Source organism: Esox lucius, chromosome 16 (assembly GCF_011004845.1).
Source record: "Esox lucius isolate fEsoLuc1 chromosome 16, fEsoLuc1.pri, whole genome shotgun sequence".
Lineage (NCBI taxonomy): Eukaryota > Metazoa > Chordata > Actinopteri > Esociformes > Esocidae > Esox > Esox lucius.
The window spans coordinates 7,012,650-7,040,293 of record NC_047584.1 but is presented as its reverse complement, the minus strand read 5'-3'; the positions used below and the strand labels follow the sequence as shown (position 1 = coordinate 7,040,293).

The following is a 27,644-nucleotide window of genomic DNA, read 5'->3' as shown; positions in this document are numbered from 1 at the left end:
GTGTCTGGCAAGGCTGACCCTCCACCCCTCCCTCTTGGCCTGATCACGGGCAGTAAAACTGTCAGCTCAGATCAATTGTCCTCGCTGAGATCTCAGCATTAATTAGAACCAAGCGCCAAGGGCCCTTTGCATTGTGCCTTCTCAACCAACCTCAGTCTAGGGGATTGTTAGGAATGCTAACCCTGATGCCCTAAATTAGCCTGGCTAACTCTAGCCTAGATTCTCCTGAATGATGAATTATAGGGACAAAACCAATCCTGCACATGGCTACTTACAGTATGATTGGGTATGTGGAGACAGTTTTTGGGGGACGATGATGTTGCAAAATGCAGAGAGCATGCATTAGTCATCGATTTGGTGTATCGACAATACACAGCTTGAACACGCTCCAATGACCTAGCCATAATATGGCACATCAAAATGTGAACACACTCGTCAGTTAATCTTCTTGAATATATATGTCATGGCTTTAATGAATTTCATGACAACAGCATTTGGTATTTACTTCTAGATTTTCGCTCAGACAAAATCCCAGCTGACATAGCTGACAGCTGACATTTGCGCTACCCATCTTTTTAGTTACTAAAATTATAGACTCAATCCCATTATCAAAAAGGCTATCATTGTATTATAATAGCAAAACATTCTCAGTTAAACATTGAAGGGAGAATCTGAAAAACTTCAAATGAAATACATAAGTTGCCTGATAAACAATTGAAATATTTCTGAACATATATTCATGAAAAAATCGGTGTATAATGAACATTTGTGTTTCTAATCCAATAACAAAACGCTGCGTAGATGAACATATCATATCACTAAGGCCAATTTCTCAATTTGTGCTCGCCCTGTTTTTGTTCCTCTAGATACAATTGTGTTTCATTCTTTGTGACAGATTATTAATCTCTAAAAAATAATTGTTATAATGATGATCAGGAAAATATAGGTCTACCTCTAGTTATTGTGGACATCAAAGCAGAATTAATTATTATCCCGGTCAGAATCAATTAAACCATTTAAATCCAAAGGCTTATTCACCACCACAAAATGTTATGTCCATATTTGAATCAAAATATCAAGTAGACACCACACCCATACATATCTATTGTAGTAGTACATTTGTATCCTCTTTTCAAAAATGTAATTAAAATGGATTTTACCTTTGTCCAGATCCAAACAAATTTCGACCACTTTTCACTTTCAGCATTAAAACAAAAGATAAGAAAAAAAGCTGACAGAAAAGATCACTCTTCTAATTCAGCACAGGATTGGCCCAAGTTGTGGTCATGTGTGCGAAGCGTAGCAACATGTGACATGTGCAGACATTAAAACGCACAAGAAAATCATCCCAAATCTGAGAATTCTACGAGTTAAATGTTTATGCTACATGACCATTGTTTTGGAGGACAGTTGCCTTTTCGATGGGCCGAAGCCATCCCAGGGTAGCCCCAGATCAAGCTTTCCCCTGGGGCTACAGGAAGCGCCAGCCAACACTTGGGTGCACTGGGTGCCATGTCATGTCAGTGAAGCTGTCTCCAGATTCCGCCCATGCCCACAACCCTGCAGTCTGGATTACCGCAAATGACATATACCATCCAAATCGATGGATTTGCAACATATTCCAAATACCGTATATATATATATATACAGATCTGGGAAAAAATAAAGAGACCACTCCTAATTTTTCTTAAATCAGCATCTCTACATGTATGGCAGCCATTCCATTCCAGTGTCTCTTAAATTCCAACACAGGCACACTTCATTTTATTTAATGAGGTACTGATTAGGTGATTACCTGAACCAAATCTAATTTAATGAGGAAAAGTATAAAAACCACTGCTGTGGTCATCACTATCCTCTTGCAATAGGACCAGCTGGATGGCAAAAACAGTGCAAGTAGTACATCAAAGGTAATTTGAATTAAAAAAATACTATTCAGCATGACAAAATAGTTGAAAAGAAAAGCTTTGAGCGAGGAAAAGAAGGGTTCAATTATGGCTTTACTGGCAGAGGGACACTGTGAGCGTCAGGTTGCTTCCATCCTGAAAATTTCAAAGACGCCGGTTCATAAGAACAAGGTCAAGCAACAGATATTGGGGACAATAAAGCTACAGACTGGCAGAGGGCGAAAACGACTGTCCACTGACCAAGATGACATCAACTAATTCGAATGCCACTCAACAACAGTAGGATGACATCAAGTGACCTACAAAAAAAATGGCAAACAGCAGCTGGGGTGAAGTGCACGGTGAGGACGGTTCGAAACAGGTTCCTAGGGGCAGGGCTGAAGTTGTGCAAAGCTAGGAATAAGCCCTTCATTAATGAGAAGCAAAGAAGAGCAAGGCTGAATTTCGCAAAAGACCTTAAGGAATGGACCATAGAGGAATGGAAATGTTCTCTGACGAGTCAACATCTGACGTCTAATGGTTAGATGGAGACCTGGAGAAGCCTAGAAGCCACAGTGTCTCGCACCCACAATGAAATTTGGTGGACGACCATCATGATCTGGGGATGCTTCAGCAAGGCTGGATTCGCGCAGATTTGTCTTTGTGAAGGACGCATGAATCAAGCCAAGTACAAGGTTATCCTGGAAGAACACCTGCTTCCTTCTTCTCTGACAATGTTCCCCAACTCTGAGAATTGTTTTTTCCAGCACGACAATGTTCCATGCCACACATCCAGGTCAATCAAGGTGTGGATAGAGGAACACAAGATCAAGACCTTGTTATGGCCAGCCCAATCTCCAGACCTGAACCCCATTGAAAACCTCTAGAATTTGATCAAGAGGAAGATGGATGGTCACAAGACATACATTTTTGTGCCAGGAGTGGAATAAAGTCACCCAACAGCAATGTGACAGACTGGTGGAGTGCATGCCAAGACACATGAAAGCTGTGATAAAAAAATCTGGGTTACTCCACTGAATATTGATTTCTAAAACATTAGTATTTTGTGGTTGAAAAAAGATTAGCATTATTTGAGGTCTGATAACAATGCTTCTTCTTTTGGTTATTTTGACCAGTTGTTATTTTCTACAAATAAATACCCTAAATGACAATATTTTTATTTGGAGTTTGGGAATAATTTTGTCAGTAGTTTATAGAATAAAACTGTTAATTTTACTCACATACCTATGAGTAGTTAAACCAGAGAAACTGATAATTTAGCAGTGGCCTCAAAAATTTTTCCAGAGCTGTATATATTCAGTTGTGCTCAAAAGTTTGCATTCCCTTGGACAGTTGGTGATATATGTACAGTTTGTAATGAAAACATGAGTGAGCAGGCAACATCTTATGGGATTCACATTCAACTGTACCCCTTTAGCATCAATGACAGCGTGTAGTCTTTAGTAACAGTTTTCTATGAGGCCCCAAATTCTTGCAGGTCAGATAGCTGCTCATTTGTTTAGGCAAAATGCCTCCAGTTCATGCAAAGACTTTAGACATCTTGCATGAACCGCACGTTTGAGATCTCTCCAGAGTTGCTCGATGATATTATGGTCAGGAGACTGTGATGGCCACTCCAGAACCTTCACCTTTTCCTGCTGTAACCACTGGAAGGTCAACTTGGCCTTGTGGTAAGGGTCATTGTCATGCTGGAAAGTCCAAAAGTGTCCCATGCGCAGCTTTCGTACAGAAGAATGCAAATTGTCTGCCAGTATTTTCTGATAACATGCTGCATTAATCTTTCCATACATTTTCACAAGATTCCCGTGCCTTTAGTGCTAACACACCAAAATATCAGTGAGCCACCACCATGCTTTACAGTGAGGATGGTATTTTATTCACTATAGGCCTTGTTGACCCCTCTCCAAACATTTTTGTCTTGTCACTCTAAATTACCGCATACCAAAAGCTGTGAGGCGTGTCAAGTTGTTCTCTGGCATATTGTAACAGGGTTTTTTTGTGGCATTGGCACAGTCAAGGATTCTTTCTGGCAACTCTGACCATGTAGCTCATATTTTTTCAATTATCATTATATTGTGATCCTTGAAACAACCAAACCGTCTTTTTCCAGAGCAGCCTGTATTTCTCCGGAGGTTACCTGTGGAGTTTTCTTTGTATCTTGAACAATTCTTCTGGAAATTTTGCCTTAAATCTTTCTGGTCTACCTGACCTTGGTTTGGTATCAAGAGATCCCTGAATTTTTCACTTCTTAAAAAGTTATTGAACAGTACTGACTGGCATTTGCAAAGCTTTGAATATCTTTTTATATCCTTTTCCATTTTTATAAAGTTCCATTACCTTGTTACGCAGGTCTTTTGACAGATCTTTGACAGACATGCAGCCCATTCAGGTTGCACAGGTAATCCAGCTGTGCCAGAATATCACATCCATGAGTACTGTCACACTTCTCAGCATCCCCGGGAAAGTCTACGCCAGGGTACTGGAGAGGAGAATACGGCCGATAGTAGAACCTCAGATTCAGGAGGAACAGTGTGGTTTTCATCCGGGCCGTGGAACACTGGACCAGCTCTATACCCTCTACAGGGTGATGGAGGGTTCATGGGAGTTTGCCCAACCAATCCACATGTGTTTTGTGGATTTGGAGAAGGCTTTCAACTGTATCCCTCGCGGCATCCTGTGGAGGGTGCTTCGGGAGTATGGGGTCCTGGGTCCTTTGGTAAGGGCTATCAGGTCCCTGTACGACCGAAGCAGGAGCTTGGTTCGCATTGCCGGCAGTAAGTCAGACTTGTTCCTGGTGCATGTTGGACTCCGGCAGGGCTGCCTTTTGTCGCCGGTTCTGTTCGTAATTTTTATGGACAGAATTTCTAGGTGCAGCCAGGGGCTGGAGGGTGTCAGGTTTGGGGACCACACGATTTCATCTCTGCTCTTCGCGGATTATGTTGTCGTGTTGGCCCCTTCAAACCAGGACCTTCAGCATGCACTGGGACGGTTTGCAGCCGACTGTGAAGCAGTGGGGATGAGAATCAGTACCTCCAAATCCGAGGCCATGGTCCTCAATCGGAAAAGGGTGGCTTGCCCACTTCAGGTTGGTGGAGAGTGCCTGCCTCAAGTGGAGGAGTTTAAGTATCTAGGGGTCTTGTTCACGAGTGAGGGAAGGATGGAACGGGAGATTGACAGACAGATCGGTGCAGCTTCTGCAGTAATGCGGTCAATGTATCGGTCTGTCGTGGTGAAAAAAGAGCTGAGCCGCAAGGCAATCTCTCGATTTACCGGTCAATCTACGTTCCTACTCTCACCTATGGTCATGAGCTTTGGGTCATGATCGAAAGGACAAGATCCCGTATACAGGCGACCGAAATGAGCTTTCTCCGCAGGGTGGCTGGGCGATCCCTTAGAGGGTGAGAAGCTCAGTCACCCGGGAGGAGCTCAGAGTAGAGCCGCTGCTCTTCCACATCGAGAGGGGTCAGCTGAGGTGGCTTGGGCATCTGTTTTGGATGCCTCCGGAACGCTTCCTGGGAAGGTGTTCTGGTCCCGTCCCACCGGGAGGAGACCCCGGGGAAGACCTAGGACATGCTGGAGGGACTATGTCTCCCGGCTGGCCTGGGAACGCCTCGGTGTCCCCCCGGAAGAGCTAGAGGAAGTGTCGAGGGAGAGGGAAGTCTGGGCATCTCGGCTTAGACTGCTGCCCCCGCGACCCGGCCCCGGATAAGCGGAAGAAGATGAATGAATGAATGAAGAGTACTGTCGCAAGAAGGTTTGATGTGTCTCCCGGTGTAGTCTCAAGAGCATGAAGGAGATACCAGGAGTCAGGCCGTTACATGAGGAGAGCTGGACATGGCCGTAGAAGGGCATCAACCCAGCAGCAGGATCGGAATCTTCTCCTTTGTGTGAGGAGGAACAGGAGGAACACTGCCAGAGCCCTACAAAATAACCTCCAGCGGGCTACTGGTGTGCATGTTTCTGACTAAACTGTCAGAAACAGACTCCATGAAGGTGGCATGAGGGCCTGATGTACTCTAGTTGGACCTGTGCTCACTGCCCAGCACCATGGAGCTCTGCCATTGGTGCCCCATTCTCTTCACAGACGAGAGCAGATTCACAATGAGCATGTGACAGATATGAAATAGTCTGGAGATGTCATGGTGAACATTATGCTGACTGCAACCTCATTCAGCATGACTGGTTTGGTGGTGGGTCAGTGATGATCTGGGGAGGCATATCCTTGGAGGGTTGCACAGACCTCCATGTGTTGGCCAACAGTACCCTGACTGCTGTTATGTACCGGATGAAATCCTCAGACCCATTGTCAGACCTTACGCTGGTGCAGTGGGCCCTGGTGCAGGACAATGCCCAGCCTCATGTGGCAAGAGTGTGTAGGCAGTTCCTTGATGACGAAGGCTTTGATGCCATTGATTGGCCCTCATGTTTCCCAGACCTGAATCCATTTGAAAACCTCTGGGACGTGATGTATCGGTGCATCCGTCGCTGTCAAGTTGCACCACAGACTGTCCAGGAGCTCACTGACGCCATGATCCAGGTCTGAGAGGATGTCCCGCAGGACACCATCCGCTGTCTCATCAGGAGCATGCCCAGGCATGTGGGGTCTATACACACTACTGAGTCACATTGGCCCTCATTTATCATTCTTGCGTAGAAACGGGCGTATATGTTGGTGTAAGATTTTGCTTACACTCCTCTCATCGCCTGATTTATGAAACTGTGCGTACCTTTAAAATCCAGGTGTACGCAACACCTTCCCTTGATAAATGCCGCGGATGAAAACGATCGTCATTAGAATAACACGCCCCTATATATTCAAGTCTCCGCTTCCCCCACGCCCTCATTTTACGCCATGGACACACGGAAGACGGCAAAAAAGAGAAACTTCTCTGACGTGGAGATTGAGACGATCACCAGGGAGGTAGAAAGAAATAAAATTGTTTCATTTGGCAGTTTAAAAAGCGGAATAAAAGATGATGATGTGATGTGGAGTACCATTCATTCACATTAATAACTGCATGACAATTTGTAATATTCGTCTTATTATTTCATGATATTTATCAATGACGTTTATTGTTATTTAGAAGAAGAATGTCGTTATTATTATTATTTCTATTATTGTCTAAAAGAAGAAGAATGTCATTTTTATTATTTTGTCAGTCTGAATTATATTTTGGTAATTCAAAGCCTTTTATTACTGAACCCAGTCCATGCGCAACTGCCGGGCCTAACCCTGAAACGTCATGTAAAGCGCACAGACTCGCATCTGAAGGAATACATATAAGTCAAATGCTTTGGTAAAGTCACACAAATGAAACCTTGAAGTCCATGTTGCACAAAAATAAACACTGAAGTTTGTAATTATGTTTTTTTTTTATTTTTTACAGTAGGTCATAATATATCACATCTTTTAGTTTGTCAGTGCGTTAGGATTTTCTTTTCTGCGCTGTTAAGGTTTAATTTCTCTCCGCCATGTCCATGTGCAATATTTTGTTGTCATCCATCCACCAAAGATCACTCCAAATATAACTATTAATACTGTTTTATTTTCAGTTTACATCTCTGCACTGGCATAACATCAGTGCACGAGGGAACTGCAGCAGGGGCTGAGTATACGGCTACGCATTTTTTACTTGAGGTCAAAATAAAAGTCCCGTCTCTTCACACATGCGCACAATTAACTCTTGCACAATTTTGGGTATACAACAGTCAGTATCATAATTAAACAACATAATATAACATAAATGATGAGAACATATAACTCAACATGCGCATTTCCGCACTAACTCAAAACGTGCGTACACCACCTCCTGAGCTGGCGTAGGATTTGAGAGTGCCGTACGCCAACGTCCATATTGGAAAAATCTCAAAGTCACCGTGGTTTTGGGTGTACGCCAGGTGTACGCTGGAAATTTGGTGTACGCACTTTTGATAAATGAGGGCCATTATGAGTTGCCGCCTCAATCAGTGATTTTAGTTTCCACTGACCGTTGTTGCATCTTTTTTTTCTCAACGAACTACACGATGTACAGTAAAGATTTTGGTCTTTATTATATTTTGTTAATCGAGACCCGAACTGCGGGGGGAGGCCTGCACTGCTGAGACACTAGGGATTTCATAACGTCTTTTAATGAATGGGTCTCTATGTATTCTTGACTGTTCCGTAGTTCTCCATATCAGGTATTGCCTAGATGAGATAGAAGTTTGATTATTTTACTGACTGTGACCATTGAGTTGTTTTGTAAAAATAACAAATCTTTCGAATCAATGCAACTACACATTTCTTTATAAGATTTGGGTGAATGATGTCTCTTAATGTTGGGATCCGGAATAGTTTTTGAATGGGCATGTTGAGACCTAAAAATTTAAATAACTTGTTTTTTGCCATTGCTTACCACTTTCTTAGATGACATCCTGTATCTATTTAACAAGGTAACCTTGTCAAGAATGTTGGACAAGGGATTGTTAGATTAATCTTTTAATAACCTCCACTTGTGTATTGTTAATTCAGGTTAAGCGAGACATGCCTCTAAAGTTGTGTGAATCAGAATCCCTAGTTGACAAGGCATTGTTCTAGCTATCGACCTAGTTCTTTTCTGTTAACCTGCCATATTATTGTTTTTCTTTCTGCAGTACATTTGCAGAAAAGGAGGACAGTATATGCAGCGTTATTTGACATTTATGTTGTTATGATATAAGCTAAACCTATAATACTTACCCCAGTATTATCATAATCCTAAACCCAGCATTATTTATTCTTGCTCTGCAGAGCAAAAGATTAGTAGCTATACCTTTTATTTGAGCAATAACGGATTGCTTGAAGGGATCACATTACATGTACTTTGATATAAAAATTCCATCCCCACATGGCACCGCCCCTACTACACAGCTAATAACGAATAACTATGGCAATGTGCTCATGTAAAGTAGGATCCCACAGCTGAAGTGTAACTTTAGAAACTTTTTAGAAGCATTAAAGTTTATCATGATGTGAGGACTCAGTGTCCTAGGACGCTCAAAGGAGTTTAGCAAGAAGAGCCCTCTGTGTGACCCAGAGCTCACCAGGAGGGGTCCCTCAGGGGGGTTCAGTTTCCTAACATTATATAGATATTTAGTTTTGATTGATGTGACAATGAATTAATGTGTCAGGAACTTTTACATTTCTACAAACAAGTAGGTGTAAATCTACCTGGCTTCTGATTGGCAGAGCTGAAGTATACTTTTACACAATGACATAGACTTAAAGATGAAAATAAATGTCTTATTTTGCATAATCATTTCCATAGCATTTCAATGTACACTTTGGGTGGGTGACGTGATATGGAAAAATGACAGGCACAGAACTGAGAAACGAAAGACTCACTTAAATCGTAGAAAAAAAACAGATAAAAGAAAACCAACAACATAATAGTGCCTAATATAGTGAAGGGATAACAAGGTAACACAAAACCGGTGTAAATGATGACAGTCTGTGAATGTTGGACTGCGTTTATCAGCGCATAAAAATGCAGACCGGTGGTTAGTAAACCGGCAAAGTCGAGTGCTTCTGGCAAACTCTCCTTCTTAACAATAGACTCTAGGGTATCATCAATGCCTTGCAAATGTTCTTATATCCTGACCCTGATTGGTGCTTTTGAAGAACCTTATTTTAGATTTACTTTAAATGTGTTTTTGTTAGGAATTGTATCAATCAACTCTGGGACCTTCCATAGACAATTGTATTTAACCTGAAATCATGCGAAACATCTTACTTGCACAACTGTGGACCCCATTCAACCAATGAGTGACTTCGAAATGCAGTTAGTTGCACACCAGAGTTTTGTTCATGTTAATCTGTGGCAACATGGATTAAATCAATTTAGATTTCATGTAACACAATAAATTCGGAAAAATCAAAAGGGAGGTGAATATTTTGAGAACCACTGTATAATATACAAGGCTGGTACTATATAATGTGTAAGGGCATTATATTAACATTTGGCAATGTTTTTGTAGATTTAGAAGAGGAAACAACATTTATAAATCTAATATCACTCCTTTGATCTAGCACAGTGTATATGTAAATAGTTGAAGAGAATAGTCCAGAACAGGGATATAATGTATTCATAATATTGACCAAAAAATATTTATTAAAGGAGTTTTCCTAAAGTGACAGAATTGACAACAAATTATTAATGTATGACTTCTGTTGACCAAATACACAACAATTCAAAAGTTGCGAGTCACATAGAAATGTTCCTACAGGAAATTAATTTGAATAGGATTTATAGCAAAATTAATAGGAAATATACTGACATGGTTGGAAATAATTATTTTTAATTGAAATATTAATTTTGTCCAATGCATATAGTGGTGTGGGGGCCAAAGCACCTTTAAAGTTGTGCAATTGTTTAATATTGAGTGTGAGTACACAGGGAATAGTGTCACTACTGTTTTATACTAAATACTGGGTATAAACTGTTGTCCAATTATTTTGATCTGAAATGTTCCTACAATGTTAGGAAACTCTATGGATTGATGTACATTACATAAGCATGGAATACATTTTCATTGTATATCTTTTTGGTTTATTTGTATATTTGGTAACCGTCACTTTAAAACAGGTGGTGATTGGACTTAACAGCTGTGTTCTGCTGTAACAAAGCTTGTCTGGGGTTTTGGACAGTGGAGCAACACAGTTTTCTTACCGTAGCTGCATGAGTTATATGTAGGGAATTACTTTACTTTGTCTGAGAAGATTTCTTTACCCTAACTGTGAAGCAAATGGATTACCATACATTTTATTATTACCATACATATAATGAATACCATACATTTTATTATTAGTAACTTCATGTGGAAGTCGTTTCTTTATATTAACATGCACACGGGTCATGGAGCTGTGGCCAGCACACTACCACCAAAGCCGAAGGCAACGTCAGCTCTTATAAGTGGAATTCACAATACAGTGCAATGCACAATACAGAGGCTCTCTGGATGTTTACTTTTTGCCAAAAACAGGATAGGTGGATCGGTTAACAATTCAATGTTTTAATTAACAATTTAATGTTTTAATTAATAATTTTATGTTTTAATAATTTAAATACTTTTTTACCAGATGTTCTAATACTTTTTTAGGGCCCCTTTCAGTCATGGAATCCTCCTAACTTCCCTCCCATACGGCGCCTCTGGCTCCAGATACTCAATTAGTCTAAAGAAGGCTAATTTTATTTCTTCTTTAATTAGCACAAAAGTTTTCAGTTATGCTAACATAATTGCAAAAAGGGCTTTATAATGATCAATTAGCCTTTTAAAATCATAAACACAACATTGGAACACAGGAGTGATGGTTGCTGATGATGGCCGTTTCTAGCTACACTAGTCATTTACAATATTAGCAATGTCTACACTGTCTTGCTGATTATTTTAATAGAGAAAAAAACAAGGACATTTCTAAGTGACCCCTAAACTTTTGAAAAGTGGTATTCTTAAAGAATTGTGGACACATTCTTTAAGAATACAAGATGAATATTCTTGAAACTCAGAGGGATATTTAAAAAATCCATCACTGAATATTCTTTCCGCTAACATTTGTGTGGACCATTCTGTTGCTCAGGACCTAAAATGTACAGCCTTCAAAAAAATCAAGGCTGCCCATACATTTTTGCCCTCATATAAAAACTTGTACACATGGAACTATCTAGACCAAACCTGTTATAATGGGCAAATCCCGCAAAAACATTTACCCTCCTCACACTATCTAATAATGATTGATTGCAACTAAAACTAATAATAAATTACTAGGTCTCATGCGTTGCGTGTTTTGCTAAACTAGTGACATCATTTTAAAGTAAATTGTTTTAAAGTTTCTCAATTATCTAGGAATGTCCATAACCTCAATGTCTAATGCAAAATAATTTTGCACATTTATGTATAGCTCCTTACTTATATATAGGCCAAACCAAACTGATCTTCAGGGCTAATACAAGCTGACGGCAAAGGGGAGATAGAACACACCAAACTCAAGAGACGAGTTTGGTTTTATTTTCTACTTTTGTGCTCAGAAATTGATAAAATCACAGCTTGGGAAGTGCAATTTTCCTTCTGTTTCCCTCCATTTTGAAGGTTGACAAAAGGAGCTACAAAGATTATTTTTTGAACTTGTTTCTCATTTTTCTTTCTTCCATTCTCATTCTGTCCCCTAGTCCCTCTCTGTCTTTTTTTTACAAAAACATTGTTCCCTCTGTTACGGACTATCAAATGGACCAATTCCTTTCCCCAACTTTTATCATGTGCAAGGCAGAACATGAATCATTCTGTATATCTTCCTCATTCAAAAGGCCACCTTGGTAACCAGTTCTTATCTCTTTCAACTCCATTAGGACTCAAATCAGTCAAACTGACATTGTGCTATTCAGGTAGCTCTTCGTTACTTCACTGTGAGACATTTACCAACTGAGCTTAAATCTGAATGTGTTCACACACAGAAGTACCTAAACTTTGTTCTTAATCACAAACACACTCTTTTGACAGAGGCCATATTCTTTTATTATTATTATACCTTTATTTTTACAGGCAAGTCATTAAGAACACGTTCTTATTTACAATGGCGGCCTGACAAGTGGAGTAACCACTTAGAGGAAAAGGGGAAGTAGAGTTAAAATGACAACAAACATTATAGATACTTACAAGTTAGCAATTACATAAATACAATTGCAAACTCAACACAGTAGACAACAGACCACTTTAACTAGGTATGTGTATATAGAAATGAAGAATAGCTGTACATAGAAATATTTGCTCCAAAAAAAAAAAAAAATTATAATAATTTTTTATTTATGACTATGAAGAGAAACAGCTGCATGTGTCCGTATACAAGAGTGATATTACAGCTTTAAATGATGACGTTGAAATTAGCTTATCAATTTTGAGAATTTTTTGGAGCGAATTCCAGTCCCGAGCGGCAGCAGATTGAAATGATATTAGACCAATAGCTGTTTTGGTTTTTGGAATTATTAATTGAAGATAAAGTGAAGACCGGGTATCATAAGTGGCAGGCTTAGGCTGCAGCAGGTGACCTAAGTAAGGTGGTGAGTGACCAAGAAGGGTCTTGTAAATGAACGTGAACCAGTGAATTGTACGACGATTGTGAAGGGAGGACCAGTTGACAGATGTGTAGAGAGCGCAGTGGTGTGTGTTGTAAGGAGCATTTGTGGCAAACCTGATAGCAGAATGGTAAAGAGAGTCAAGTTTTGACAGGGTGGACTTGCAGGCAACCCTATAAATGGTATCTCCATAGTCTAAAATGGGTAGGATGGTCATTTGAATAAGAGAAAGTTTGGCAGAAGTGGTGAATGAAGAGCGGTTTCTGTAAAGAAAACCAAGCTTGGCTTTAACCTTAGATTGCAGCTTAGATATGTGGGTAGAATAAGTAAGAGAGGTGTCCAACCAGATGCCCAAGTATTTATATGCAGTGACTTGTTCTAGAATAGCCCCATTACAGGTGGTGATGTTAAGTGCAGGAGGAGGCGTAGTACCCTTTCGGTAAAACCACATGATTTTTGTTTTGGAGGTATTGAAACTGAGATTGAGTTGTGTAAAGGATTGTTGAACTTGGTAAAAGCTTTCTTGCAGGGTAGCTTGAACAGCATCAGGGGAGGGACCAGTGGCATAAAGAACAGTATCATCAGCGTTTAGGTGAATGAAAGAATTGCCAGCCTTCGGTGGAATGGTATTAATATAAATTAAAAAAAGAGTTGGAGCAAGGATAGAACCTTGGGGCACACCCCTGATGATCGGGAGGGAGTGGGATACAAGGTTTTCGAATCTTACACTTTGAACCCGGTGTGAGAGATAATTTGTGAACCAAACCAGTGAGTGATCAGTGACACCAATGCTGCTGAGTCTGTCAATGAGTATGTTGTGGTCCACAGAGTCAAAAGCTTTTGCAAGGTCAATGAATATAGCAGCGCAGTGTTGTTTAGTATCTAACGCAGAAGTAATATCATTGAGTACTTTAGTGGTAGCTGTAACACACCCATACCCTGCTCGGAAGCCAGACTGTGCCCCGGATATGATATCGTAAGCATTTAGATAATTGATAAGTTGTTTGTTGACAAGTTTCTCCACAATTTTAGACACACAAGGCAGGATTGAAATTGGCCTGTAATTGTTTAGATCAACCTGATTACCGCCCTTATATAGTGGAAGCACAACCGCTTCTTTCCAAGCCGGTGGAATCTCTGATGTATGGATGGAGAGATTAATGAGTGATGTTAATGGAGCCGCAATGACAGAGGCAGCAATTTTAATAAAAAAGGCGGCAAGATCATCCGACCCAACTGCTTTATTGGGATCCAGAGCGGTCAATTCTTTCAGGACTTCCTCCATCAAAACAGGCCGGATGGAAAAACTATGTGGAGGTGTAGAAAGGCTGCAGGGATTAGAGGGTACAGGAGCTGTAGCAGTAGGGGTGGGAGCTTTGGGAACAAAGCCTGAATTTATAAAATGGTGATTGAATGCGTTAGCCATGGTGTTTTTATTGGTGACAACTATATCATCTACTTTCAGTGAAAGCTTTGGAGTGGATTATAATATACCATTGATACCTCTATTTTAAATGTTTAGCCAGCTTCTTTAGTCAACTAATAAGCCTGAATTATTTAGCAGATGAAAATAGGAATCCAAAGTACAATTCTGTGTATATGTGTTCATGTGTATGCTGTTTATATGTACATAGATAATGTTTTAGTCTATAACTGTCTTTTATTTCAGGATAATGATCATATTAAAGCAATTTTTTTTCACATATTGTTTGGCTTTTAAATGATAATCATAACAGAAATCACCCAAATGGCCCTGATCTAAAGTTTACATACCCTTGAATGTTTGGCCTTGTTACAGACACACAAGGTGACACACACACACACAGGTGAAAAGGTGAATTTCCCACACCTGCGGCTTCTTAAATTACAATTAATGTATAAATAGCCAATGAGTTTGTTAGCTCTCAAGTGGATGCACTGAGCAGGCAAGATACTGAGCCATGGGGAGAAGAAAATAACTATCAAAAGACCTGCGTAACAAGGTAATGGAACTTTATTTCAATGGAAAAGGATATAAAAAGATAACAAAAGCCTTGCAAAGTCAGTACTGTTCAATCACTTATTAAGAAGTGGAAAGTTCAGAGATCTCTTGATACCAAGAAAAGTTCAGCTAGACCAAGAAATGTTTTAGCCAAAACTACCAGAAGAATTGTTCGAGATACAAAGAAAAACCCACAGGTAACCTCAGGAGAAATACAGGCTGCTCTGGAAAAAGACAGTGTGGTTGTTTCAAGGAGCACAATACTTTGATACCTGAACAAAAATGAGCTGCATGGTTGAGTAACCAGGCTTTTTTGTGACCAATGCCACAAAAAAGCCTGGTTACAATATGCCTGGCAAAACTGTAACACGCCTCACAGCCTCTGGCACACTATAATTTGGAGTGACGAGACCAAAATACAGCTTTATGGTCACAGCCATAAGGGCTATGTTTGGAGAGGGGTCAACAAGGCCTATAATGAACAGAATACCATCCCCACTGTGAAGCATGGTGGTGGCTCACGGATGTTTTAGGGTTGTGTGAGCTTTAAAGGCACAGAAAATCTTCAGAAAATTTTATCAAAAAATACTGGCAGACAATTGGCATTCTTCTGCACGAAGCATGGGACGCTCTTGGACTTTCCAGCACGACAGTGATCCTAAGCACAAGGCCAAGTTGACCCTCCAGTGGTTACAGCAGAAAATGGTGTTAGGTTCTGGAGTGGCCATCAGTCTTCTGACCTCAATATCAAAAAGAAATATCAAGTCACTCTGGGGAGATCTCAAATGTGCGGTTCGTGCAAGATGACCAAAGACTTTGCATGACCTGGATGCATTTTGCCAAGACGAATGGGCAGCTATACCACCTGCAAGAATTTGGGGCCTCATAGACAACTATTACAAAACACTGCACGCTGTCGTTGATGCTAAAGGGGCCAATACACAGTATTAAGAACTAAGGGTATGCAGACTTTTGAACAGGGGTCATTTTTTTTTGCATTGTTTTGTTTTATGATTGTGTCATTCTGTTATGACCTACAGTTGAATGTGAATCCATTTATATATAAAATACGTGTTTTGCCTGCTCACTCATATTTTCTTTACAAATGGTAAATACATTACCAATTCTCCAAGGGTATGCAAACTTTTGAGCACAACTCTATCAAATGTTGAAACTGAGAAATGTGATTGTTTTTGAAAATGTACATGCCCATTTTGAATTTGATGCTTGAAAAATGTTTAAAAAACGTCGGGACAGGTGCATGTTTATCACTATATTGTAGGTCTGGACTGCAGGTAGGCCACTTTAGCCCCTGGACTCTTTTACTACAGACCCATGCTCTTGTAATATGTGCGGAATGTGGTTTAGCATTGTCTTGCTGAAATAAGCCTCCATACCATCACGTATGCAGGCTTTTGAATTGCATTCTGATAAGAAGTTGGATGGTCCATCTCCTCTTTAGTGCAGAGGACACAGCATCCATGAATCCCCCCCCAAAAAATCTCATTTTTTATTTGTCAGACCACAGGAGAGTTTTCCACTTCGCCTCAGTCCATGTTAAATGAGCTTGGGCCCAGAGGGGGTTCTGGATCTTGTTTATATACAGCTTATTTTTTGCATGGTAGAGTTTTAACTTATATTTGTGGATGCAGCGATGTATTGAGTTCACAGACAATGGTTTTCGGAAGTGTTCCTCTGCCCATGCAGTGATTTCCACCACAGAATCGTGTCTAGTTTTAATGCAGTCCCATATGAGGGCCTAAAGATCAAGGACATCCAATATTGGTTTTTGGACTTGTCCCTTGCATACAGATTTCTCTGGATTCTCTGAATCTTTAATAATTTTTTTTTACTGGAATTGATGAGATCTCCAAACTCTTTTACGTAGAAATTTTATTCTTAAATTGTTGCACTATTTGCCCTCGCAGTCTTTCACAGAGTGGTGAACCCCTCCCTATCTTTACTTCTGATGGAATGATCCTCTCTGATATTGATCTTTAAATGTTCAATCATGTTGCCAATTGACCTAACTGGTTGTGTGATATTCCAGCAGGTTTTTTTTACATTACAAAATGTTTCCAGTCTTTTGTTGCCTTTGTCCCTTTTTTTCAATTTTACTGAAACATGTTGCTGGCATTAAATTTAAAGTGGCCATATATTTCTCAAGAAACATCATTGCATTCTTTTTTCTTTTTTTTACATTTTATGCACCGTCCCAACTTTTTTGGAAACAGGGTTGTATGCACATTGTTGAAAATACAGATTATTTAGTCATCTTAACTCCTTTGATATAATGTAATCAAAAATATATATAATTTCCGTTATATTATGCTTGATCATACAAGACTCCATTAATGTTACAGTACAGTATCATGGACGAAGATATACACTGCTCAAAAAAATTAAAGGACCCCTAAATCACAAATCAAGGCTTTTTAGTATACATTTTGTGATTTGTTGAGAACAAAATTAAGTAACAATGGGCAATGGATACCAAAATTGCCAACAGACTGGGCTGGATTCAAACTCACTGAAAATCAAAGTTAACAATTGACATCACAGGTTGGTCCAATTTGCATCAGGCATCAGGAAGCTCCTGGACAGTCCGTGGCACAACTTGACAGAGTTGGATGCACCAATACGTAACATCCCATAGGTTCTCAATTGGATTCAGGTCTGGAGTACATGAGGGCCAGTCAATGGCATCAATGCCTTCGTCATTCAGGAACTGCCTACACACTCTGGCCACATGAGTCCAGGCATTGTCCTGCACCAGGAGGAACCCAGGGCCCACTGCACCAGTGTAAGGTCTGAGGATTTCATCCCGGTACCTAACAGCTGTCAGGGTACTGTTGGCTAGCACATGGAGGTCTCTGTGACCCTCCAAGGATATGCCTCCCTAGAAAACATGGGGACTCAGTACCTTTAACTAGTAACCCATTTATACATGTATAGGACTAAGTATACATCAATTCAAGAATTTCCATAACAACCATCAATGACCCACCACCAACCGGCTGGAGGATGTTGCAGGCAGGATAACGTTCACCACGGCATCTCCAGACTATTTCATATCTATCACATGCTCGGTCTGAACCTGCAATCTTCTGTGAAGGGAACTGGTGTTCTCTGGCGAATGCCAATCCAGCTGCACGGAGCTGGGCTGTGAGCACAGGTCCAACTAGAGGATGAAGGGTCCTCATGCCACCCTCATGGAGACTGTTTCTGACAGTTTAGTCAAAAAAATGCAATTCAGTGACACACTGTAGGTCATTTTTAGGACTCTGGCAGTGCTCCTCCCATTCTTACTCGCACAAAGCAGCAGATACTGATCCTGCTGCTGGGTTGATGGCCTTCAACGGCCCTGTCCAGTTCCCCTTGTGCAACGGCCTGTCTCCTGGTCTCTCCTCCATGCTTTAGAGATTGTACTGGGAAACACAGCAAACCTTCTTGTGGCAGCGCATATGGATGTGCCATCCTGAAGGAGCAGGACTATCTGTGCAACCTGAAAGGGCTCCAGCTACTGCCTCATGCTACCAGTTATGATGCAATGACACTAGCAAATGACACTAGCAAAACTAGAGAAGAATCAGTCAGGAAGGATAAGAAGAGAGTTCAATTGTCTGTGGTCACCACCTGCAAAACCATTATTTTTTTGATGGTTTTCTTGCTGTTGTCCCTGTCACTTTTAGATTAGATATAACTTTATTGTCATTGAACAAGTACAGTACCACAAATTGCAGTTAGTGTCTAACCAGAAGTGCAAATAGGAGTGCAGAGTTAAAAAATAAAGTATTAAGTATATGTATGTACAAGTTGAATGTATAGGTGTGCAGGTGATGCAAATGCATTACATATGGCCATTCAAAATGTGCAGGGAAAAATTAAAACATTTGCAGAAAATGTACAGGTATTAAGTATAATGTATAAATAGTCGTGCAGGTACAATCGGGGCAAATTGAAGGAGCAGGGTAAGTATATGCAACTGAAATGCAGGGACAGCAGCAACGAGGTTCCCGAGGTCCCATGTTTATGTAACAATTGAAAATGCAAGTACAGTGGCAGTTCTACTGTAAATGTGCAATGTGCAATGAGGGCAAGTTTAAGGTGCATTTGCTAATGAATTACAGGAATCAAAACATTTGCACCAAAACAGATGACATTGATTCACAATCGCTTATGCTTCCTAACTGGCCAGATTGATATCCCTGGAGATTCATTGACCTGGTGTATTACTGTGATGATTACATGTTCCATTATTTTCTTTGAGCAGTATACTGTAGATCCACAGGAATAAATATTCGTTTTGTGGCATATACAGATATTTCCTGTCACTACCCTAAGGGGCATGATCGAGTATGGTGCATCATTATCAACATCTAAGATCCATCTAAATCACTCCCCATCCTGACAAAAAATAACATAAACCCTAGAAAAACACATCAGCTAGAGAAAAATACATATGAGTGGGAAAATGCCTTAGGGGAATGGTTGACAAATGCCCACCTTAGGTTCCTAACCTACTGCCGTAAAACTGTGAAGAAGAACCTGTTTCCATGATGAATGGTTGGCAACTTGATGCTAGCCAACCTCAATAATGTGTGGCATCCCCAGTTTTGAGGAAGGAAAGTAAAGATGCTCCTCGGATTGACCCCATATGTATCGCTAATGCTAGATGACAGCTTAGGGCAAATAGCCTCTGTTCTTACCAGACAATGTATTACATTATAATGTGTCATTTATCGTCTTAAAATGTGCTACCTCAACCAGTCTGAAAAGCCTCCAATACAAAGATATATTTTATCCATTCAGTTGGCTTAGAGGAGAAAGAGGACATTTTGTACTGCAAATGTCTTTTCCCTGACCATTACAAAATATGTATCTCTCAAGATAAAGATCCAGAGGCTCCTGCGATTCTGTGAATCATGTTTAGTTGTGCAACAAAGTCAATACTTAATGTACTAAATGTACAGTTAAGGCAAAGCGAGGAGGTCAGAAAGTATTAGTATAGTATGGGATAATAGTTGTTTGGGTACAAGAGGCACATTCTTAAATGACATTTTAGATGTGCAAACGAGGCAAATAAAGGAGTAATGTAGTAGGGTAGCATGATCAACTGGAATGCAGAAATGGCAGCATAAAGGTCCCCGAGGTAGACATGTGTGTAACAACAGTAAAAAAGAAAGGCAATTCTAAATGGCAATTCTAAATGTGCAAAGAGGCAAATTGATCGGTCGTTCACTCAATGCTTATGCGGTCCAACAATAAATTTGATTGATTGAGTAGTGCAACAAGGACCTAAGGGGGGGGTTGTTAAGTGAGCGGTCACAGAGTTCAGAAGTGTTACAGTAGATTGGAAGAAACTGTTCCTGAGCCTGCTGGTGCGGTAACGAAGAGACCTGTACTGCCTGTCTGATGATAGGAGGGCAAACAGTTTGTGGCAAGAATGTGAAGGGTCTGCGATGGCAGGAAGCTGGGGACCAGTGATGTGCTGGGTGGTTTTCTCCACCCGTTGCAGGGCGTAGCAGCCGCTAAACCACACTGTGGCGCAATTTGTCAGAATGCTCTCGATAGTGCAGCGTTAAAAGTTCACAAGGATCCTGGAGGACAGGCAGGCTTTCTTCAGCCTCCTCAAAAAGTACAGACGCTGCTGTGCCTTTTTGACCAGGGCTGAGGTGTTGAGGGACCAGGAGAGCTCCTCTGAGATGTGGACACACAGGAATTTGAAGCTGGACAAACGCTCCACCTCAGCACCATCGATGATTACTGGGGTGTGTTGCAGCTCATCATCGCGCTCTCGGGAGATACATAATTGCTTCTGATCCCCCCCTTCATGCTCCTTTCTTTAATCAGGATTTGATCATAATGATATAGTGTGCTTTATCAGACCATCAAGGGGAAACTGGACAGAGGTGAGCTTTGAAGAATGTGTAAAAGTCAAACCCATCTCTCATACCCCGAGGCCACCCACCTCATATTTTCTGAACAGCTGAAATAAAAACCCATCTGTATACTACAACAGTGAGTCTGTTATGACCAGAAACATTGCTCATTAGGTGGTTATTACTACTGCAGTTTATTGTTCTGCACTTGTACTGCTCAATGATAATTAAGTCTAACCTAATGTTATCACCAAAAATGTATGCTGGCATTTTATCTAGGTTGGCTAGAGTGGGAAACAAACCCACAACAAATTGTGCACAGTTTGCATTTTTTGCTAATAACAATTGCCATTTCCAGAGCTTTTCTTGGCCCAGGATTCATGGAAATGAATTATGTGCTGTCATATGTGAAATGTTTTACATTGGAGAACATGTCTATGGGTTTAAAGTGCTTTTGTAGGGCCACAGTCCAGAAACTCAGTTCAACTATATAAGCCTGGATCATTAGTCTGAGTATATAAAAGTTTATGCCAAGTCAACCACTCTCTGTACAACAAACATACATTACATTTTACAGGCACAATTGTGTTGAATGTAATGCTTGTACTAGAAAGGATCTATCTATCCATATATCTATCTATCTACAATGCTCATTTGATTTACTGGGGGGTTGATTTACACAGGTGCCAGGACAACAAAACAAAACAAAAGTATGAAAAACGTGTTACTGTAAGTCAATCTCTATAACAGTGTCTGAGCATGTTTACAAATATACCATCCAGTATATTTTTACACAAACAACAAAAATGCCTCTAAATGTCAGATGAAAAATCCCTCAAGGCACAACAAGAACTAGTGGGAGATAAGCACAAACAATCTGAAAGAGCAAAGACCAAATCTACACATGGTTGTATTTTTATAGGTTGTAATTTTGGATTGTTCTGGTCTGTATACATTTGTGTTTTGTAGTTTATTTTGTTTAGCATTTTCTGTGTACTCAAGAAAACTGAAGCTGCTGCTTTTGACAGAAGCCAATAAGAATCCAAATCGGATGGAAAAGTGGGCCTAATGTTTTATGTATGTGTGATTTAGAGACTTGACACAAAAGATGAAATACATTTTATCCTATTTACCGTATATGCTGTTCAAAGAACTATGTTTTACTGACACAGTAAGGTACAGAGTGGGATCTCTAGGACTTTTTGAGTTACATCCCAGAGATTTTAGCATACTATGTAACCAAAACCATACATGTCCATAATGACCCACCTTTCTAACTGAACCCACGACCATGCACCATACTTTACAAACTGAAGTTTAACAAGTCTTACAAATTGATAAATGTATCAGAGATATTATGCTGGACCTCTGATATGACAGTAGAGTTTGTTGCATAATGTTGAATAATATTATTTAGAAAATGTAACCAAATCAAATCTTTTTATATTTTATATTCCTTGAATTTTATTATTGAAATCAAAATACTAAACATGTTACAAGCCAAGTGATAAAGCTTCATGTTCATACCAATTTCTGCTTTGTTGCACGTAGATATGAACAAAGTCAATAATTAATTTTAAATGAAGCCTGTGTAAGATCAAAATATCACAAAAATGAAATCTTTGATACATTATTTACCAAAATATGACAACCATCCTTAAAAAGAACAATGTGTTCAGTTTTGTAACCCTTCAAATGTTACAGTTCTTTACATAATTTTTATGAGGAAATCAGTTAATCAGGTAATTGAAACAGTAAGACAGAAGAAATGGGACAACCTCCACATGTTGAAGTTGTTCAGGTTAGTTTGAGCTATGTGTGTATTTATGAATATTGCATTTATAAAAAGGTGCAATACATCAAACAAAAAATGAACTGTTTTCCGAAAAGCATATGAATTTGACTCCTTAGCATACCCTCTTAAGCCTCCGCTACGTTGATGATGGGGCAAATTAAAACACCAAAATGTACTGTAAAGATAAATGCTTTGTTATATAAAGATACTGAAAGTTGTGCAACGCCATCTTGTCTCTTTCAAAAAATGTCTTACCCCAAAGTGTAGATTGTTGTTATGATTTTGTAAAAGAATGACATGTTTTAGGCATTAATTAATTCATAAACAAAATCAACCTCAATCAAAACATAACTAGTTGGTAGGCCGTCCTTGTAACTTTTTTGAACTTTCATTATCCTCCCCACACATGAGCAAGTGCATTTGTCTTAAAGTTGTCTATTTTATGGTAACAGATTGACATACACTATTGTATGCAATATTTCTGAAACATATACAGTGGGGAGAAAAAGTATTTGATACACTGCCGATTTTGCCGAAGTTTTTCCACTTACAAAGCATGTAGAAGTCGGAAATTTTATCATAGGTACTCTTCAACTGTGAGTGACGGAATCTAAAACAAAAATCCAGAAAATCATATTGTATGATTTTTATGTAATTAATTTGCATTTTATTGGTACCTCACTCTACATTGATGACATGTTGTCACTCAGCAATGGATCTGACTCTGAACAAATAAGGAAAAATAATCAGTCTTACAAACATTTCTATTTATCTTGTATGACACTTTCAGCCCAACAAAAAAGATTGAATCAAAATTGTGACAAAACAATTGTCATTCTATATCACCCATTTCGAGGTCTGTCGCAAAGCACACTGGTGCTCCTAATTACTCTGCCTAAATTCAGCACAAATATTAGAGAAAACGTAACAGAAAACAAAGCAAATGTGCTCTGTTTCTGCCAGGTATATATTTTTAAGAAAGACACCAAAAACAGAGAAGAATTAATATAATTTCATGGAATGGGGACAGGATCAATACCCAATTTCAACCCAGGGAATCATTTCTAACTTGGGTGATTCTTCTTGAACAAGAAAGGCAACCAGGCAAGCCTAGTTCAGCCGGCCAGCAATAAAAAGTGATAATTGTTGTTGCCCCCAATGGATTCGAACGCCGGTCACCCACGAGAGGCTGTGTCTTTAACCAATACGCCATAGCGCTACACATTTGCTCAATGTCGGTACAGCATCTCGACATCAGAAAATGTTGACCCACCTTAACATCATGCTAAGTTTGAATATTTCGCCACACACCATTAAACATTGTGTTACACTGACTAAAGTTTCTTATTAAGTTTAACTCCATCACAAATAGCATCTATAAAATATATGGCTTTTGCCTCTGGCCCTTTTAACAGCTTATTAGCCAGTAATAGGCTTACTAGTGTCTACTAATTTACTACTTGGAATAGTCATAAGAATGGAGTAATTGGTAGCGAGACTGAAGATTAATTTTACTCTGCCAAAGCTATTTCATTTCATTGCACAAAAACGTACATTTTTCTTTCATTCATGAATGACATTGATACAATAACTATCAATATAGGTGACGATAACTGACTTTTTCATCAATTGAAAAGCAGAGAGAATCCTGGAAACCCCTACTCCTTTACTAACCAAGGGGTTTTGATCTAGCCTATATTACTCCAAAAAGCATGCACGGATGCATACTATGTAAATCCAACAGAAATTGTTGCACTATAACCATAAACAGTGCTATACCAGGCTTTCTATAATGCAGCTACTGAAGGTTGTAGCCAGCAAAGTTTTTGTCTATCCGGAACAAATCCTAATGCATAACTTGATTTGACTGTGATGAGATTCGAACACGGATGCGGTCCGGCAAAAAAAATGAAGCTTGAGATTGCCATGAAAAGGGATCCACAGAAAGGACCTTTCGGTGAAGGATTGTTCACATAGGATATTGGTTTATATTTAGGAATTACTTTATCAAAGTTAATGTACTAAGGTCGGAAGTAATTCAGGCTAGACACAGTCGACTGCTTCAGCACTGACACAATGGTTGCGGTCTTGAAGCACATTGGAACAACAGCCTGGGCCAGTGACAGTTTGAAAATGTCAGACCTGAGGCAGGTTATTGTAAGTTTTTTATTTTTCGCCCTCGAAGATATCAGTTTGTTTTTCAATTGAATTGTTCACATTATAGGTCACATTAAAAGTGGAAAAAGTTCAGACATGATTTATCTCACAAAAACCTGGCATTTTAACAGGGCTGTGTAGACCTTTTATATCCACTGTATGTATTTTCCGGTGGGGAACATCAGGGCCCTCTACATCCTCGGAGAGGGCCTATGGATAGATACAAATCTGTATATCTATTTATACGTTATAATTTGTATTTTTGTTTTCATTGATAAAAAAAAAATCGTCTTAATTGTAGTAATCTTCCTACTGAATTTCTTAAGTTTCTGTTGGAAAAAGAAGGGTTATCCAATGAGAATATATATTTTTTGCATCTTGGTAGAAATGATTTAGCTGTGCTCAACATTCATTGGCTAAACCCTATGGTTTTGAATAGAAGGCACCAGTTACGATCAATGACATTGACTTCAATTAGAGCAGCATTTTGGAATGACAGCAGAATCAACCAATCACAAATGTTCTTGTAATAGGTGGGACAACTGTATGATGCCTCAAGGCTCTCTAGAGGGCCTTAGTATACGCCACTAATTCAGGGCCAATAACGAGCCTTATCCTGTTTTCTCACGCTTCAGTTTAGATGGCTGACTGGATTTTTGGAGTGAGTGAACTGTATGTAAGGATGGCAATGGCCCAGCTGTCAGCCCTGGCTTTGAACTCAATCAAAAAATAACTTATTTTGGATTTAAAATCAAAAGACAAGCTACATGAACCTGCCAGTATCCATTTCATAAAGAAGGACAGGAGAATCGACTTTGTTTTTAAATGATAATCATAATCTTTTGAATACAATGTGTAAAATATTAATTCAACGTTAGATCACTGGTTGTGTTGTGGTAAAAACAAAGGTAATGTAGTTGCAATTGGAAGTATTTCTTGTGGTGGTGCATCTTTTTTTGTTGCATGCTGGACATTGAATACAGCACAATTTATTTTCTCTCTGACATCATAGTGCCCATGGTCTTGAAACAATGTGAGTTTCAAGAAACAATGTGAGTTTTCAATTTATTCCGCCACTATGTGAGTGATTGTTTTGGCAAATGTTTCTTTGAAATGACACAACCATATTTTCTTCTAACGTGGTTCCTGCTATCGATATTATATATCAAGTCATGTTCCGACTACTATTTGTACAGTTGTGCTCGTAAGTTTGCTTACCCTGGCAAAAATTGTGAAAGTTTGGCATTGGTTTTGAAAATATGACTGATCATGCGAAAAAACTATATTTTATTTATGGATAGTGATCATATGAAGCAATTTATTGTCACATGGTTGTTTGGCTCCTTTTTAAATCATAATTATCGTCCATTATGATGTCTACTGGTGTTCAGGAGTAAGCAGTCATGTCCCCAAGCTAGTGGGGTTCTGTGTAGAGCTAAAGCTAAGGCCCTGTTCTCCCTTAGGTCTTGGGAATAGCTGCCACAACGCTGTGGTTAGTAAAGCCTTTGGCTCTTTTCTATCTAGGGGAGCAGCCTGCCAGTGCACTAAGTCCGGGTGAGGAAAGTCTCCACATCTGGATGCATTCCCAAATAGGCCCACGTCAGTGTGCTGAGCTTAATTAGTGGGACACAAGCCAAACAACGTCATTAGCCCAACAGCTGGCCTACTGTGCCAGCAGCTCTTAAGTATCAGCTGTCCCGGTACTGGTGAAACCTCTTCTGTGTAATGATAACAACAAGGTGCAACACATCCTGACCAATGAGAATGATTAGAATTGATTAGCTTCATATCTTAAACCAGCAAGACACATAAATATGCCAACCTTGGTTAGATCTCTCAATTATGCAATGAAATACAAATGTTTTAATGGTTGTGGGGTTGTGAATTGTTTGGCAATCCAAAACTATACTGTTTAATAGACAATCGCCCATTACTCAATTCCAATTTTGGTTTCTTTGAATTTCCTTCAGAACTGAGATGAAAATCACAACCCTAGAGCCATATAGGCTCCAAGAATTATGTATATTCCAACATTTAAGTTAAAAACGGTAAACCCTCATTTGGCTAAATCATTTCACTGCTTACAATATCGCATTCAGTGGGGAATCATTGCAAATACATCCTTAAACATCATCTCTATGTTATGCCTATGTTTAATAGTCAGTCTCTTTTTGGGTTACTAGGCAATATACACTGATGAGCCAAAACATTGACTACATGCCAAATATGCTGTTGGTACTCGGCATGCTGCCAGAACATTGCTGAACCGCGGAAGCTTGGACTACAAAACCTGTGTGCTTTGGTATCTGGCACCAAGACATTGGCAGCAGATCCTTCAAGTCCTGAAAGTTGCGAGGTGAAGCCACCGTGGATCAGACTTGTTGGTCCAGAACATCCCACAGATGCTCAATCGGATTGAAATCTGGGAAATTTGGAGGCCAGGGCAACACTGAGTTCATCGTCATGTTCCTCAAACCATTCCCGAACATGTGTGCAGTGTGGCATGGCGCATTATCCTGCTGAAAGAAGGCCACTGTCATCAGGGAATACCATTGCTGAAGGAGTGTACCTTGTCTGCAACAATGTTGGTGGCGCGTGAGGTAGGTGCCGCGTGTTAAATTGACATCCACATGCCCGGACCTAGGATTTCCCAGAAGAATATTTCCTAAAGCATCCCACTCCCTGCAATTCCCCAGGTAAACAGTACATACATACACAGGCGTCCACGTGATGTAAAAAGAAAACAAGACTCTTCGGACCAGGCAACCTTCTCCCACTGCTCCAAGGTCCAGTTCCGATGCTTGTGTGCCCATTGTGGGCACTTTTGATGACAGGGGT

At 39.8% G+C, this 27,644-nt stretch overlaps 1 protein-coding gene across 5 annotated transcripts in view; it reads right to left on the bottom strand.

Moving 5' to 3' along the window:
• LOC105007398 (poly(rC)-binding protein 3) overlaps positions 1 to 27,644 on the bottom strand; it is a 152,588-nt gene that overhangs the window by 41,892 nt on the left and 83,052 nt on the right. Inside the window, exon 1 of one of the 5 annotated variants that reach the window (XM_034286860.1) lies at positions 1,161 to 1,244. The exons of the other annotated variants lie outside the window; for them this stretch is intronic. The gene's annotated coding sequence lies outside the window, so the exon portion shown is untranslated. Of the gene's footprint in view, positions 1 to 1,160; positions 1,245 to 27,644 lie in introns of those variants that run through there. 5 annotated transcript variants of the gene reach the window in all.